The following is a 7,905-nucleotide window of genomic DNA, read 5'->3' as shown; positions in this document are numbered from 1 at the left end:
AGGGTGGTGGTGGTGGAACCTCCCAAGGCGGTGGTGATTTTTGGAAGAGCCAAGGCAAAAAAAAAAAAAGCATTATTAGCCACACAGAGGAACTCACTTCACCACAGACCTGGTTTGGAAAGATTCTTTGATGATATTATCATCAGTGAACATGTGGCTAGACCGGAGTAGGATGGGACTGAACCGAATCTGACTGTTGTTGTTCAAAAGAGAAGAGACACAGAGGGAAGAGGTCCTGTGAAGACAGAGGCAGAGATTGGAATGGTCCACAAGCCAGGCAATGTCAAGGACCACTGGCTGTCACTAGAAACCAGGAAAGAAACACGAAGCCCATGCTGCTCGAGAGTGCCCAGAAGGAACCAACGTGGCAGACATCCTGGTCGCTGGATGCCTATGCGTCAGAACTCATGGCCCCGAGTGGCAGCAGCCTCCAGAACTGGGAGGCAATCAATAAATGGTCTATAAGTCACTCCATCTGTGGCCCTTGGTGACAATAGCCCCAGGAAAGGAAAGGCAAGAGGGTCAGGCAAGCCAAAGGGGGCTGACAGGAAACAAAGACCCCTTCACAGGCAGGACAGTGAAGTGTGAAATGTGGACTCTGAAGGTCCACTGCCTTCATCTGAATCCTGGTTACTCCAGTTTCTGGTTGTATAACCTTGGGCACGTTGCACCATCTCTTGGTGCCGTGGCTCCCTTATTTGTGAAAGGGGAATCATGATCATTGCCATCTCAGGCTAAGACAAACAGTGCCCCTAACTCGGTGGTTTAGAACCACAAAAGTTTATGACTTCCATGACGCATCCATTGGCGGGTGGCTTTGGCTGAAGGAAGGAGAAGTCCTTCTCTGGGACATCGCTGGGTTAGGAGAGAAGGGAAGGGGTGAGAGGGCGAATGTACTCAATGGCTCTTACGGTTTCTTCTTACAACTGATGTGTGCCCCTTGTGGCCTGGATGGACCCGGAGGGCATGATGCTGAGAGGAATTAGCCAAACACAAAAGGATCAATATTGTATAAGACCACTGCTATTGGAAAAGAAAAGAAAATCAAGAAACAATTTCACATGAAAAGCAACAGACTTTGAGGGTGACCGGGGAAGGGTGGGGAAAGAGAGAAGGAAATTCCAAGCTAGGAGGTTGTTGTCAGGTGCCTATGGGTCCGTTCCAACTCATGGCGAGTTTGTGGACGACAGAACAAGACCCTGCCTGGTCCTGCCCTATCCTCAGCCTGGTTCTTTACGTTTGAGCCCATCAATGCCATGACCGTGTCAATCCATGTTGTTGAAAGTCTTCCCTTTTTCCGCGGCGCCTCAACTTTCCCAACCATGATGTCCTTCTCCAGGGACTGGTCTCTCCTGACAACATGTCCAAAGCACATGAGATCAAGTCTCCCCCTCCTTGCCCCTAAGGGGGCATTTGGGCAGTACTTCTTCCAAGACAGATTTGGGTTTTTTTCTTTTGCCAGTCTGTGGTGCTTTCAAAGTTCTTCTCAGGCACTACGACTCAAACACATCGATTCTTCTTCACTCCTTTTTATTCAGCGTCCGACTTTCACAAGCACCCAAGGCAACGGAAAAACCGTGGCTTCCATCAGGACCACTTTAGTCCTCAAAAGAGCATCCTTGCTTTTCAGTGCTCTAAAGAGATCTTGTGAAGCAGACTTACCTAAGGTCAAGTGTCTTTTGATCTCATGGCTGCTGTTTCCATGAACAATGGCTGTGAATCCAAGCCAGACCACATCCCTGACAACTTCAACCTTTTCTCCATTTAGCTGTTAGTTTAGTTGAGGAGTTTGGTCTTCCTTACATTGAGTTGTAATCCATCCCGAAGGCTGCGATCCTTGATCTTCATCAGTAAGTGCTTCACATCCTCCTCACTTTCAGCAAGCAAGGTTTTGCCATCTGCATCTTGCGGGTTATTAATAAGCCTTCCTGCAATCCTGATAATGCAGCTTCTCTGATGATTTGCTCAGCAAACAGATTGCATCAGTCTGGTGAGAGGATGCAAATCTGACTCATCTCCTTTGTGATTTTAAACCCTGCAGTGTTCCCTTGTTCTGTTCCAACAACTGCCTCTGGATCCACATACAGTTTCTGCATGAGCACAATGAAGTGTTCCGGGATTCCCATCCTCTCACGGTTATCCATAGTTTGCTGTGGTCCACAGAGTCAAATACCTTAGCATCGTCAATAAGACACAAGTGGATATCTTTCTGGTATTCTCTGCTTGCAGCCAAGATCCATCTGACATCAGCAAGGGGAACCCTTGTCCTCTTCTGAATCCAGGCTGGACCTCTGCCAGCTCCTTGTCAATGGACTGCTGAGGCTAGTCGATGCCAACCCATAGTGAGCCTATAGGGCAGGGTAGAACTACCCCTGTGAGCTCCCAAGACTGTAACTGTTTATGGGAGTAGAGAGCCCCATCTTTCTCCCATGGAGCTGGCTGGTGGTTTCAAACTGCTGACCTTGCAGGTCAAAGTCCAGCTCATAACCACTATGCTACCAGGGCCCCTGGAGGGTAGACAGGTGTTATTTCCATGAAGGGGAAGACAATATGCAGCAAGCAAGAGATGGGGGGTTGGGAATGATGAAACAGGGCAAGACAAAGGGAGGTTTGATGCACTGTTGGGATATAAATCTGCTATGTAAACTTCCACCTAATTCTCAATAAAAAGTTCAAGAAGATAGAAAGAAAGTGAGGTGTACCACTCTTGTTCACATTTCCGGGATCAAAGTCAGTCACATCACTACAACAGTCAACAGGGTTCACCCACTGTCATCGGATTAATTCTGGGGATGCAGTGCTCCCATGAGGAGGGACAGTAAATATTTGGGACAATAATAGAGTGTGTCCCAATACGCATGAGGAATAAGGCCATAAAGTAGAAGAGCTACATCGGGGCTCCTTTGGCTACTTCCTTTTCCTCTTGACTCTATCTGGTAGTTTCCCAAAGGAGGCCAGGGACTCGGAGACCCTGACTTGAGAAGGGTCCCCAAATCGAGAACTGCTCGATTCACTGAGACCCACCCAAACTCCAGAGAGACGGTCTAACTACGAGGTGGCTAGAGACTGAACCCCCAAAGTCTGAGCCAATCTGATGAAGAGAACTAGATAAAGTGGTGTTTTACTGGGTTGATCTCTGAAAGGCTCTCCCTAACAGACAGGCAGGGATCCTTCTCCGCTATTTTGGGACGCCTCGTCTTGGAAATCTCAGCGCCTGCAGTGTTATTCTTAACTTGCTTGTCTCCAAGGCACCCTGCAATGGCTCCACTCTGTCAAGTGCTCAGACTGCAGAGGGAGTGGGCCTGGGCTCGGGGCCAGCAATCCTGTTTCCTCTCATTGCTGGGAGCAGCATGATGTGGAACCAGTCTCTGGCAGCCATCTCCTCTGTGAAGTTTGGGGGCGACCTGCATCGCTCCAAAGGAGGTCGGGGGATGGGAGGTGTCTGACCAGAATGTCCTCCTGGTAAGTGTTTGGTTCCAAGTTCTCAACTGGGCCATCCGAGTCGCGGGCTGGAGGTTGTCATGCAGCCGGAGGGAGACGGTTCGGTCCCTGTCCTTGGATCTTGAAGCTAGAGCAGGCACTGGACAGAGGTCGTTCTTGGGTTGCAAAGATTCTTCTCAGTCCCGCAGAACAATTCAAAGATCATCCACCTAAATGATACAAGAGACCAGACCTCTCACTACTGGAAGAATGGAAAACCAAGGTGGTCAAGAGGGCTGGAGAGAAGAATCATCATGTTTCAGTTTTTATTGAGACAGTGTTAGTTTGATGCTGTTTTTCTCCTGACGGCTTGAAGCCCATTCCTCTCCTTATCTCTTCTCTCCTGTCAATTAAATTCAAAGTGACAAACATTCTCAGAATATTTCCGAACTAGCAAAGTGGGCCCCCTGAATCATCTGTCAGTTGGTCGTACTGTCATGGCATGCATGTTGCTGTGGTGTGGAAAGTGATGCCACCGGTATTTCAAATACCAACAAGGTCACCCTTAGTGACCAGGTATCAGCAGAGCTCTCAGACTAAGCACAGACGAGGAAGAAGGAGTGGGCTGTCCATTTTTAGCAGGAGAAGATTGTGTGACATCATGGTGGAAAATGAGCCCCTTGGGTTGTAAAGCACGCACAACATGACTAGGACAGAGCCGGAGTCTCTCTTACTGGCCTGGCTGGAGCAAAGCGTTCAGGATGGTTGTTTGCTGATGGGGTGGAAAACGAACAGCTGCAAACATCCGTTCCCAACGGGACCATGGAAGGTTCAAAGTATGACTCTAGGAAGGTTGGAAGTTGTCAATAAGAAGTGCTATTCTAGACAGCAACGAGCTGAAATGGACGGGCACTGGCCATTCTGAATCCAACAATCATATGGTTGACTAATGACAAGTTGAAGAGGAAAACCATCCCACTTATCGTTAAAAAAAAAAAAATTCAAGATCTATCTCCAACTACAATACTGTATGTGATAGGATAGTATTTATCTATCCCAGAGAGATCGGTTAAGGAAATTGTTATTCCAATTTACACACCAGTCACTAAAGCCAATGATGCAGACATTAAATAATCCACCAAAGTCTTTAGTCTGAAATTGATCAAATATGCAATCAAGATACATTGATAATTAATGGTTATTGGAAGTCAAAAGTTGGAAACAGAGAGGAAAGGTCAGTAATTGGGAAATGTGGCCTTGGTGAGGGAAATGAAGCTGGAGATGATATGATACAATTTTACAAGATCAAACCCGTCTTCGCTGTAAATACATTTCAACAACCTAAATATTGCCTGCACATGTGGATCTCATCAGATAAAATACACAAGAATAAAATTGACTACATCTGTGGGAAGAAACAATTGAGAAGCTCAGTGTCCCCAACCAAAACAAGGCCAGGAGTTGACGATGGAACAGACCATCAGTTGCTCATATGTAAATCGAGATGGAAGCTGAAGAAAATTAAAACAAGTCCATAAGAGCCAAAATATAACCTTGAGCATATCCCACCTTGTGTTAGTCTGATATTAGTCCATATGTCCGATACCAATCTATAAAGTCCTCTTCAGACTCACCAAACACAGGCAATGAAGCCAAATGCAGGATGATCACAAGCCAGTGGGTAGAAAGTCTTTGGGTCCAGTGGCGTTGTAAGCATCTCAGTGCTGGCAGGGGTCTCTCTGTGGCTTCTCCAGCTTCCGAATTCTGGTTGCATTCATGTGGCTCGTCTTCTGCAATGTCTCCCAGGGAGTGGCAGAGAGAGAGAGGTGTCTTCCGCCTCCAAGGAGGAAGTGCCAGATTTCTCAGGAGAAGGCCATGCCCTTAGAAGTCTCATTGGCTATCTCCAGCTTGACAGACTAGACTCCACCCCTACACTCTTAATCCTTAAATTGACACCAGATTAGGTGACTACCACACACCTCGATTTAGAGACCAATTCAAGAACCAAATAAAAAACCAAGGTCATTGCCATCGAGCCCATGCAAACTCATAGCAGCGCCCCTGTGAATGTCCAAGACTGTAACTGTGTACCAGAGTAGAAAGCCCAGTCTTCCTTCCCGAGAAGTTGCTGGTGGTTCCGAACTACTGACCATGCAAATTGCAGGCCAACATGTAACCACTACGCCACCAGGGCTCCTAACTCATGACAATAACTCAAGAACAGATTTAATAGAATGACCAAAGACCAGAGGAGTTGTGGGACGGCACCAAGAACACTATGGAGGACGAAAGCAAAAGGTCCCTCAAAAGACAGGGAAGAAAGAAAAGACCAAAGCAGATGTCAGAAGAGACTCTGAAGCTGAGCAGAGTAGCTAAAACAAACGGAAGAAATGATGAGGAGGTAGTTGATTGTGCCAACCTGGCCGATAAACATAGGTGGGGGTAATTGAAGAGCGGAGGGATAAATGGCTTGATGAGCCTCACCTTTCTAGTTCTCGGGTCTCTTGCTTTGTGATGTTCAGACCCGGGTGTAGCTGCCATAGCCAGTTCCCTGCTTCAACTGGCAAGACTCACTTCCTGCAAGACATCTCTGAGGAGAAGCCACATGGACCTACCCTGATGCAGCCCTGGGTGCTGGAGCAGCCGTGTGGAGACGCCTGCCAGCGCTGAGATGCTTACACACTCACTGATTCGGCTTTCTTCCTGCAATCGGCATCATTGCGTCTGTTTTGTGAGATAGAGGAGGACTTTGTGGATTGGTGTGGGACATATGGGTTACTGTTGGACTTGTGGGCTTGGGCAGCACTGGGTTGGGATGTTTTCTTGATGTGCACTTACCCTTTATAGAAAACTCTCTCTTATACATATGAGTTTCTGTGGATTTGTTTCTCTAAAGTACCCAGACTCACACAGATGATGTGAAAGAATTGAACAGAAAATTTCAAAGCTTGGGGGACCAGAGGAAAGCAAGTATTATGAACTATGCAAAGGCTTGGAAAACACACTCAACATATCTCAAGCTGAAAAGAACTGAAGGAAAAAGTCAAGCCTTGAGTTACAATATTGAAGGATTCTATGGGCAAAATATATATTAACAGTTTTAATTGGCACTTAGTCCACATATCACACAATTTAATAGTTCAATCATATCAAGAAGAGTTGTACAATCATTATAATAATCAATTTTAGGACATTTTCTCCCCCCCCATAGTTAAATCACTTTTTAAATGAGTGTGTAATCACCATTAGTTCTAATTCTCCCTCCCCCTTCCCATATATATTGTTTGTTCCCCAAATCCCCTCACCTTCTCTATCTCCAACCCCTCCTCCGCCCGGGCACCTCCCCTACAAACCCTTGCATCAGTTATGGTCTCTGTGCATGCACTCCTTCTGCGCTTCACAAACTGGAAACCCAACAGAAACAAGAAAAAAAACAAAAACAAAATAAAGTGGCAAGGATAAAATAATAATACAGAGATAAAAATGCAAATAACGAGGAAGAACGAAAAGACCACCATTGATATTGAAAAGGCCAGAGAAGAAATTTTTGTCATAGAGCAAAAAATACTGGCAACTAGAACAATTTCAGGTTGGGTCAAGTGGGAGATCAACTGACCAAGTATCCAGTTCAGTCTCGTATAACCATGCTTACAATGGTCTCTATCTGATAGCAAAGCTGTTTGAAACCCTTGCTTGTGACTAGAGGGGATTGGTCTTAATTTGATTCTCTGCAGATGGGCTTTGGGCTCCCACTGTCCTCCACAGCCTTCTGCAAGTTGGGTGTTCACAATGTGGCCTCTGATACTGTTCCCTGTGTCAGAGTTCAATTTTGTTATCAGCGTCTTCGTATCTCACAGACTGGTGTACTTTTTCTGTGTGGACTTAGTTGCCTCCGTACTTAGAGGCTGCTTGTTTGAACAAGTCTTTAAGACCCCAGACACCTTTACGATCGATAGTCGGGCACCATCTGCTTTCTTCATCACACTTTGCAGGAGCACCTTTATCTTCAGTGATCATTACATGAGGGTGAGTATCGAGCAGGGCCACGTTGTCAAAATGAACCGTTCTTGGATTGGGGCTAGAATTAAATGGGGCCCCAGAGTGATCTTCACTCCTGTTTGGTCTGGGGGGGGGGGGAAGACCCCAAATTCAAACATATCTCTTCAAGATCCCTTTATTGAGCCTCCAACATGACAAAGACAAACGTCACCATTCTGGATAAGTAAGAACTGTCTGCATGAAACCAAATCGGTGCCCAAAAGAGTCACAGCCATGGGGCTAATTAGTGACGGTGGGAAATACGGAGAATCATCACAAAATCATCATTGGCGGTACACTAATTCATCAGGGTCGCAGGCGGGAGTAGGGCCAGGATGGGTGTATTAGTCTAGGTACTTTGGAGAAACAAATCCACAGCAACTCACGTATAAGAGAGAGTTTTATGTAAAGAAAAGGTGCATCACGAAAACATCCCAACCCAATGCT

Source organism: Echinops telfairi, unplaced genomic scaffold (genome assembly GCF_000313985.2).
Source record: "Echinops telfairi isolate 266 unplaced genomic scaffold, ASM31398v2 ScPeMD7_2010;HRSCAF=2546, whole genome shotgun sequence".
Taxonomy (NCBI): Eukaryota; Metazoa; Chordata; class Mammalia; order Afrosoricida; family Tenrecidae; genus Echinops; species Echinops telfairi.
This window is presented reverse-complemented; position numbering follows the sequence as displayed.